The 10,855-nt window shown below is 37.6% G+C and overlaps 1 pseudogene; it reads left to right on the plus strand.

Moving 5' to 3' along the window:
- The first annotated feature begins 3,885 nt into the window (after positions 1 to 3,885).
- On the plus strand, positions 3,886 to 4,734 carry LOC132693125 (armadillo repeat-containing protein 1 pseudogene; annotated as a pseudogene).
- The last annotated feature ends 6,121 nt before the right edge of the window (positions 4,735 to 10,855 follow it).

The following is a 10,855-nucleotide window of genomic DNA, read 5'->3' on the forward strand; positions in this document are numbered from 1 at the left end:
TAATATAATAATAGCTATCTCAAAGTATTGTTGTAAGGAATAAATGAGTTACTGTAAGTAGAGTGTTTAAAAAGTGCCTGGCACGTGTAAGGTGATATAGGTATCATCCATTATTATTTTTACCCTTTCTAGCTGTATAATTATGGTAAGGAAAATACAATTGTGTCATTTGGTGCAAATATGCATTCAGACATATTAGCCATGAAAATGATGTAACAAATCAAAATGGTACATGCTGATCCATGTACAACTTGTTGTATGGTTAACTTAGAGAGTAAAAAATACATGTATTTTATTCAACACATAATGATGATAGATAGATAGATAGATAGATAGATGATAGATAGATAGATAGATGAAAAATAGATAGAAGGCCTAACATACTCCGGAAAATTGTTGTGATAGAGTAGTGTATAAAAAACAATTAAAAACTCTTCCTCTTTTTGAGCTTATATTGCCGTGGAAATGTATACAAAAGATAAGCAAATAAATACCTATAATGTATTCCAGATGATCATAAATGTTAACAGATATAGCAGGAAAGAAAGAAAATGAGGAACCAGCAGTAGGAGAGTGGGAAGGAAGACTACAGTTTTAAAGATTGATCAGCAAAAAGTCTTTGAAGAAGAAACATTTGGTCAAAGACAAGGGGGTGAGGGGCAAGCCATGTGGATAAGGAAGAGGGCCCTTCAGACATAAGAAACTGTCCGTGCAAAGGCCCTGAGGTAGAGTGATATCTTGTATGTTCCAAGAAATCTTAATAAAATATTTCACATTATAATTATAATTATAATGCGAATATCATGTATATGTATCTATATATATATATATATATATATATATATATATATATATATAATTATAATTTCAACCACAGTATCTTTGAAAATATAATTGGTTCCATGAAGATAAATTACTATATGCCGTTTCCACTGCTTAGATGAAACTGAGAAGGACTAACAAGTGTCTTCAATCATAACACATAAAAACCATCTGTAAAGGAGATCAGTTCCAGCTGTATCTATCCATTATTTTCTTATTTGGGTTTTATATCAGGTTTTAAAAGCAATATTGATATAGCTATGGGGAACGTCTGGCCATGCAGTTGGAAGACTTAGAGGCAAATCTTATAATCAATGTAAATTTGAATAACTCTCTTCAGACTTCGAAGCTTTAGGATTTTTTTTTTATGTATTGTGATCCTAGTTAACATTGAGAGTTGTGGATGTGATAGAGACTTACATGTGAGAATACTTTGTGAACTGTTAGAAGCTATATGAATATTACATGTATATGTGTGTGAACACATATGTGCTATGTATATGTGTGTGGCACAATTTGATTTTATGGCATCCCAGAAAAATTTCCAGATTGTGCAAGGAAATTATATACTATGGGGTTTAAGAGGCCTGTATCTGTAGCCAGACATCCTGGGCTCAGGTCACATCTCTGCCACTTACTCCCTTTCTAATCTTGGACAGGTTTATCTTCTTAGGGCCTTCATTCCCTCACATGTAAACCATTTTCATTAATAATTTAATTAATACACATATAAAGTATTAGTACAGTTAGACCTTTGGTTGGTGTATGATTTGCACTCTACTACTATTAGCTTTTAGTTTGAACAATTATTAGGTACTTCTCTGTTGTGGTTTGCTCAGGTTCACTTTTCTCAGATATGGCCCTGTTAGGTTTTTCCATTCTCTGTACTCTGGACAATTTTGCATACTTCTTCCATTTCCCAGAATGCTGAAAATGCCAGGCATGACATCAAGGCAGAGAGCCCAGAGAAAACAGGTTGTCACATTCTTGCCCCTGGAAACAATCAGGTTTCTGGGATAGGTGACAACTTCCCCTTTGGGTGACATCAGTGGGCAACACATATTACGTTTGCTTGTTTATCACTGGGTTTTCCCTGGTAGGCGATGAGTTCCTTAAGGGCATGAGTCTTTTTAAATTTATCAGTGTAAACACAGGGTCCTTTTAGCTACATGAGAGGAGTCAGAGGATTGAAAAAAGGAGCCAGGCAGGGGTGAGGAAGTAAAGACTTGGAGGGAGAAGTGGAAATTGCAGAAATTTGCACTCATCTGTGAAGCACTGAAGCGAGAATGAAAAAAAATATATATATATTGCTGACAATAATAATTCCCCAAAGGACTGAGGCAGAGTGTGTAAAAACGACAGTAAGAATTTAAAGGTGCAGTGGTGGTAACATTAATAGTAAGAGTAGAAACAGTTGGTGTCAATTTAAAAGGATTAATTGTTCCCTAATCTCTGAGGTCATTGGTGGTCCTGCTTACACTCAGATATGTTTGAAGCAATGGGAGTTTCTTCCTAGTGCTCTAAAAGTCAGCAGGAATATTTGAAATCATGAAAGAAAAATAAAAATTTATTTCTTAGGGAAACTTTGGTGATGTCACCAAATGAAAGAATGTGAAAGGCCATATTTACACTAAGGTATCTGGGAAATGTCTATCTATCTATCTATCTATCTATCTATCTATCTATCTATCATCTATAATCTGTCTATATAAATACCTATCTAAATATCTGTGTATGTGTGTATATCTATAGACACACACATGATACATAAACAAAACCAACAACAAACCTTCAAGTGAGTTTTGACGTTAGAATCACCAAGTTCATCGTACTGGAGTTTCCTTGAAAAAATCTACAGCAATGTAGGTATGGAAATTAATGGTTGACAACACTGGTCAGAAAAACCAGTGATTCTCTTGATTCTCTCAATGATAGATGAAGGAGATAATCTGGTTCAAAACTCAAGAGTTAACCATTTGGTTTGTTTGTTATTCGAAAGTTTGAGGAAGATCATAGTGTCAAGATGTCATGACCATGAAGACAAGTCATGTAAGAATAATCTTAGATTTAATGGTATTAGAAGTGTTCCGAGCATTCCCTCAGTTCTGCAAAAATATTAAATCATGTGTCTTGTTAAGTCATACAGGACATATTCAATCATCTGCAAACAGCAGGGAAGAGTTTTTTAGTATTATAATGATGTTTCATAATGAAGGTATTAGGATGTCTTCAACTTTGCTATCTCTATAGATAGATAGATACATAAATGCAAAGAAGAAATACAGTGGTGGAAGTCTGGGGATCAGACAAACCAGTTTTTGACTACATCTTTATACTAAATTGTCCCGTTTTCAATGGAATTCTTTAATATATAAGTTATTTTATTTGATACAATGAAATATAATTTATAATAGAACATTTAATATATAAAACAGTACTTATTGGTCTTTAAATTTGATTCTAATATTAAAATATCAATGCTTACTTAGCTGTGAATCCACAGATACTTAAAACAGAGAGCAAAAACCAGTTAGATATTTGTGTATTGACATATGATCTTACATGATTTGGGGGATTGATAAGAAAATTGGAATTTACCAACATCATCACCATTTTAAAAAGAATGTCATAAAAACTATTTACAGAAAGAAATGTGTCTAGCTACCAAAAAAAATGCTCAAAAATGTATTGTTTCAGAGTAAAATTAAGACAACCTTGTATCAACAGGAACAAATAAAGACATTTTCTGCTATGCCTTGCTACTTGAAAACTTCCACTAATCTATATGCCCCATAAGATAAAAATCAAGAACTGACGGATGTTGCGGGGTCATGGGTGAGTCTGTAGAACCTTTTGTCACCAGCTTTCTCACTCCTTGGTTCCCAGAGTTAGCCTGGTCATTTGCCGTTACTGAGATCACGGCTCTAAATAGAGGGACCCGCTCTGTGACTCCTGGGTCCCTCAACCTCATGTGTTGGTGTGACCTTGATAGTGTAACAGGCTCTGGACTCCTGATGCTCTGGCGTGAATTTAAGAAGATTTTGTTTGTGTATGGCATAGAGGATGAATTCTTCCTCCTCTACTATGAATAAAGAACCTAATGTTCTCTCACATTAGTTAACCAGTTACGAGATCCACCAAAAGATCTACTAAGTAGAAGAACCATTGTCTACGATGTCATGGATGTCTGCCTGACCTTATCTTACTTATGGACCTTCCCAACCCCTCTGTTGTCCATTTGGCTTTGCTTGTTCTTCAGTACTTGGCAGAATGCCACGCTAACAGAGAAAAGATGGACGGAGAACTGGGGATGATGCTGTTTGCAAAATATTATACAGAAGACTACAATTCCAGGAGAAACAAAACTGCTGGCTTCTGAAATGTATGACATTCTTCATGCGGTCTTTCAAGATGGCAGATGGTGTTGGTTTAAAATAAATGAATTCATGTAGAAGGAAAGCTCAGTTTTTTGTTTTGTTTTGTTTTGTTTTGTTTTGTTTTGTTTTCTGGGAACTACAAGCAAATGCTCCAAAGCAGTGGTTTTGCACATAGATGGTCTTGGTAATAAGTCTTGGAGAAATCTCCGTGAAGAGACTTTGTTACAAATGAAAGGTGTTATTAAGCTTTACTTTTCAAATGGCTGTTCAAAGATGCATGTTGCAGGTCCATTCAGATTTGAAAGCAGACGCTTTGGCATCAACAATAGTATCAACCAAGGATATGAAGGCTCAGCGAGTTGGGTGAAAAGTGAGATTGGAGAAGAGATGCTGGTCCCAATCTGAGATAAGCCTGTGGAAATAGAGTCCCACAAAGGAGCAGAACAGCTCAGTGTCCCGGGTGGGCTTACTCCTGGAGGATGGAGCCAATTAACTGAGCACAGCTGCAAACTTTGCATATCGGTCATTTTCCTGATGACTCCAGTTTGGGTCTCAAAGACTACGTGAATCAAGCAGGGTCCAGGTTTCCACTGTAGTGGTGAACTGTCAAGTGCAATCTGCAACACGTTATCATGAAAAGTTTTTAGATTCCATGATTGCATATGCTGCATTTTACATCTTATTGGACATTTCCCCCCAATCAGTGGTAAAAAGGACAAATGCTACAGGTGGACTTGCTTTGCTTATGAGGGTCTTATAGCAGTTAAGGCAACAGCAACTGCATTTTTTTGGAAATATATTGCAAAATAATAATAGGTAACATAGTTTAAAAAAAGTAAGAAAAATAAAACCCACTTCATTAATTCTGTACATGGAATAGTATCTAGAACATAAAAGGTATCTAATAAATATTTATTCTCTAAATACAATTATAGTAAGAATATGAAAATGCATTCATTGAAATAAGTAAGTGCTTACTATGCACCCATTATTATTCATAATGATCAAGAATTCATACAGATGCAAGTGAAATGATTTAGTTTTAATGTAGGAGAAACTTGCATTTGGGCCAAGGGCACAATATATGAATAATACAGTTGGAGGTATCATTTGAGAATTCTTACAATATGTGATAATAAATCTCAGATAAGAGGAAGGAAAGTAATTTTCTCCAACTATTTTAAACATAATGCATTCTTTTTTGTTACAAGTAATTAGGTAATTGAAAAACCTTTGAAACAGCTAGGGAAGCAGAGTCTAGGCTTGTCCTCAAGAACAATTGCTAAATGATACTACATACAGACTAGAGCAACATGGGAGCTTCCATATCTGCACTAAACAGGAATGGCAGGAACTAGGAAGAATTGTTGAATTCAAGAACATACCTCTCTAGTTGTAAATCAAAAATCTGGAAGCTATAGAACTATAACAGCTGTCTGTCACCCATGAAGACAGTGAATGGACATCTGAACACTTCAGTAGAGAACCTAATATCTTCAGCATTGACATTAACTGCAGAAGGGTACTCTTTATTACCTTCAACCTTCAAATCTCAGTAAACATACCCAATTGGCAGTCCCTTGTCTCCAACCAAAACTCTACATACTAAGAATTAGGTCCATGGGGTTTAACTTTTCAGCCTAGGTATCACAGGTAAGCAGACTGCAAGAAAGTTGAATGGATACCACAGACCAATCCACAAATATATGACGGCCCCACTTTTGATTATTTCTCTCTAAAAACCCTTCGCCCACACTTGTACATTCCAACAATAATGATAACATCAACAACAAATTTCTGTCAAACACATAATAGTCAGCAGGGAGGGTTTCTAAGCTTTAATTATGCATTCTGTCGCATAAAAATATATAGAACTAGGGGCGCCTGCGTGGCTCCCTCAGTTGAGCGTCCGACTTCGGCTCAGGTCATGATCTCACGGTCTGTGAGTTCAAGCCCCGCGTCGGGCTCTGTGCTGACAGTTGGGAGCCTGGAGCCTGCTTCAGAGTCTGTGTCTCCCTCTCTCTCTGGCCCTCCCCCGTTCATGCTCTGTCTCTCCCTGTCTCAAAAATAAATAAACATTAAAAATAAATTAAAAAAAAATATAGATCTAATTATAGCAAATACATTGTCAATTTCTTGTACACAAAACTGTCACATATTAAATGACTTGTAGTACTAGGCATTGTTTAAATAATTTGATCTAATGTTTAGAAAAGTAAGTAACACTATATATTGGTTGAAGTTACAAACATATTTAGCAGCAAAGCACTCAAGTGGTACAAAATGGGAAAACAAATTATAATTTTTAAATAATCACCATTTGTTTTACTCTTATACTCCAGGGATATCGTCTATACAGTTACTAGTGTCATGACCTCGGCCTTGGGCATGACCTCTGTCCCAGGCTTACTTCTCCCCCATGTTGATTGCCCCCTATTGCCTGGAACTATTCTGTGTGCTTAGGATATGTCATGGAACAAAAATACAAAAACTGCCACCCTAGTGTAACTTTCACTTGGGAGAAAGATTTAACGAATAATAAAATAAATAAGTAAAGTGCAGAGTATATTTGGAGATGATGTAAAAAAAAAGTAAAGTGCACAACATGAAGTAAACATGGGGGTGCAGGAGGTGGGACTGGGTTGCAGTGTTGAACAGGGTAATAAGGTTTCAGGGGAGGCCTTACTGAGAAGGTGAGCCTTCAGCAAAGGTAAGTGCTTGAGGGAGTTATCTAGAGAAAGAGAACCCAGGTGGAGGAATAGGTCAAGTAAATGTCTTATGTATTTACAGACAAACAAGAAGGCCAAAATGAATACAGGAAAGAGAATTGAGGTAAGCAGGAGAAGGAGATTAGAATAGATAGGTGTTAGGGACCCATCTTGAAAACGACTTGAGGCCAGCCAGTATGTGTACTTTGGTTTTTATTCCAAGAGGAATAGAGAGTAAAAGGAGGTTTTTTGTTTTTTTTTATATACTAGAGAAATGGCCTATTTTCACAGACAAACATTTTTCGGTGATAGCACCTTGATTCCTGATAAAATATTGGAGAATGTGGCTCATAATTAAAGATTTACCTAGCATAACCCTGGTCAAACTGGACTACAGAGTGTTTTCCAAAGGAAGTTTGCCCCTTATACCTGTGCCATGAGGAAGCACATAAGATTCATGTTCTTTCTGGGAAACTGGACACCCAGATTATAAAGAAAAATGAGAAAAGAAAAGAAGAGAAAAGGAAAGCATGGGGATGAGGAGGTGGTCTCTTGTGAAGTTGTTTCTTTCCAAGCTTTCTAATCAGATGAAAGAAGTGAAACGAGGGGCATAGATCAATCTGGAGTGTTCTGTGGGGAGCTCTCCAAAATAGAACAGAATATCAAGATCAGGAAGAAATCTTTCTGTCCAGCAGGTCCATTCTTGTCCATTCTTCTGCCTCACAAAAAGGAGCCTATCCTGTTGGTTATTCAGTTGAGTTAGTCATTCTAACTCAAGTGAGTGCTACGTGGCCATTTGGCCATACCTAAACTCCATCTTTGAGTCCGGTTTTAAACAGTCATGGCTGCTTAATCTACATTAATCTGACTTCTCATCTCTCAGTTGCTCGTAAATTAAGATGGGGTATTATTCGTTAATTATTGAAACCTGAACAAAATGAAAGCATCAGTGATCAAAAGTAGTTGGGGGCGGGAAGCAGAAGGTGTCATTTGGAAGAGGCAAAAAAGAAGTGCTTCTCCTCCAGTAGGAAAACTCTCCAGAAGAGGGCATCATTGTCAACTCATTAATTACAGACATTTGGGTTCTATGGATACAATACTTGCATTGAGTTCTCAAGGCAGCAGCATCTGAATTTTCCCAACATCAAAGGTGCCACCTGGATTAGGTGGAAGCAACAGATGTACCAAATACCTAAATATATGAAGACACATCTCTTTAGAACTGGGAAGCAGAGGCCACATGAGATAAAAGGAGAGATGAGAATCGCTTCAGGAGTCTTTATGATATTTTGAAAAGCATGATGAAACTAGGTTGGGAAAACAAGGAAAAGCTGTCATTAGAATTCTAGACACCTAATAAAATTTTTGGCTGTCACCACTCAAGTGGTCACCAAAGAGTAATTAAAAGATTTCATTTGAAGTGAGCACAAAAGTTTGAAATTTGAGGCATATGTTGGAGCGAGCACATTTTAAGTGGAAAAAAGCAACTGATTTGTAACCAGGCATAGAAGTGTTAACCTGATACAGAGAAAAATCTCCAGAAATATGTCTTGTAATTTGTCTTTAGAAAAGAATGGAGTATATGTAGAAAAATAAGTTGGAATAAAATAGAGAAGGGAAAACATCCTTTCTACACTTTATTATTTTTAAAATATAATTTATTGTCAAGTTAGGTAACATAGAGTATATAAATAGTGTGCTTTTGGTTTCGGGGGTAGATTCTGTGATTCATCGCTTACATACAACACCCAGTGCCATCCCAACAAGTGCCTCCTTTCTAAACTTTAAATGGATTCTTAATTCTATAGGCCTACAATGGAGTTTCAGAATATATGTGTTTTTGTTTGAGTGTTTTGCTCTTGGGATAATTCCTTGGATATTAATGTGGAAGGAATATCTAGGTTCACTTGAAGCAGGAAAGATTAGGATTGGATAACGCTTACAGAGTTAAAGTTATTTCAGTTTAATGATTCTCACACTTCTGTGTGCAGAGGAATGATCCAAGAACTCCCTCAAATGCAGATCCTAAGGCTTTAGCCCCAGGGATCCAGATTCTTTTGAACTGGGGTAAGGCACTGGTATTGTAATGAGCTGAACCCATGAATCTAATGATTCGGATGTGTATGGCCCAACACATGTGGAGCAGTGCTGTAGTAGTCTAAAGTGGAAGTGATGAGACCTTGAACTTGAAGATGGCAGTAAAAATGAAAAGAAGAACACAAACCAAGAAGATATGTTGAGCGTTCCACTGTCAAAGTTGTCTATGTAAGGGTAAGTACTCACGAGGAGTTCTAACAACACAAGCCCTGGCAGTGAAGGGAATGCTGTCCTTTTTAATGCAGATAAAAACTTAAAGAGAACTACATTGCAGAGCAGGGAGATAAATTTTGATGTACGACAGCTAGAGTTTAAGATGGCATGAGGAAAGTGAAATAGAGGTATGCCCACTAATTGACTGCTTTGGGGCCAGGGAGAGTGATGGCAGTGAGAGACTTCCATCCAGCAAGCTTGTGCGTGGGGTTACCAAGTGAAAGTGTAAATGGAGACAAAGGAACTTGAAGCTTGGAGAATCCATAAGGTGAATGGGGAGACTGGGGAAAGTGAAGGCTTCGACCTAGTCATGAAAATCATGTTTTCCCTGAGAAGTGAGCCTTGGGATAAAATTAAAAGGCGGGGCGGGGATTAATTTGGAGAAGAAGAAAAGAGCATAATCCAAGCAGAGGCCATAGGCTCTGGGAAAACCCAGGGACAGAGGGGATGGGAAAACCACTGCTTGAGGAGCATCTTCAAGGGCTAGGACAAAGCCACGTTCTGAGGGCTTTGGTCTTTGTAGAACAAGTAAAATATTTTTTTTTTTTTCTTTACTGAAAGAGCAATGAGAATCCACAGGAGGCTTTTTAAGGAAGGAGTGTCCAAGAACATGATGCTCAAGACCTGCCATAATATACAGTCATAATTTTGGAACAGGGATATACTACACTCCTAATTCCAGCCTGCTGTTGCTTCGCCAAATACAGGACAGCTGAATGGACCATGAAGAGTCTACCTTGCCGAGGGCCGATCCCGACTCCACCTTCATTGTGTTAACTGGGGGAAGTTACATAATTTGGTGTTTATCGACATTGGTTTCATATTAGCACCCCGATAATAATAAATAAATAAATATAAAATAATAAAAATAATACCAGTATTTAATAATAATAATAAAATACCAGTGTTTGTCCCCACCTGCCAGAGAGTCTAAATTCAAGCCCTGGAGGTATTTTTAAATCATCTTCAGGTGCTTCTAATGTGTCTCCAAGACTGAGACCCGTTGACTGTTGCTCAATGTCTCTGATTCCTCCTCTCTGAAGGTGAGTTGATCATAATAGTGCCTCAACCTTGCAGATGCTGTGAGAGAATGCTATGAGATGATGTCCGAAAAACAGTTAGCATACACCTGGGCATGCAGGGAGACTTAAATATGCACCCACCATTGTCACGGTCGCTTACTAGAGCCATTCTCATTGTTGCACAGATCCTTTCACATAGCGGATCCTTGAAACAGCTTTGTATTCAGCTTCCAGTTACAGAAGACCCCTGGTTTGATGTGTGGTGAGGTCTTCCTGCTTTCTGTTGATAGACACAGAAAAAATGTGCTTGCATCACTTTCTCCGGACGCATGTCCTCAAAATTATTTATGTTGTTTCTTTACCATTCCTTCCTGAATACAAATTCCTTCTCTCCTCCCCCGTCAGGAATCAGCCTTCCTCATCAGCGTTAAAACACACAAAAAAACAACCAAATAAAACAAAACAAAACAACAAGAAAATAAAACTAACAGCAACAAAAATCTTTATTTGGAAGGAGGGTGGATCTTTAAATGCCAGTGCGGATGGGGGCGCCTGGGTGGTGCAGTCGGTTAAGCGTCCGACTTCAGCCAGGTCACGATCTCGCGGTCCGTGAGTT

Source organism: Panthera onca, chromosome B1 (assembly GCF_046562875.1).
Source record: "Panthera onca isolate mPanOnc1 chromosome B1, mPanOnc1 haplotype 2, whole genome shotgun sequence".
In the NCBI taxonomy this organism is placed as follows: Eukaryota; Metazoa; Chordata; class Mammalia; order Carnivora; family Felidae; genus Panthera; species Panthera onca.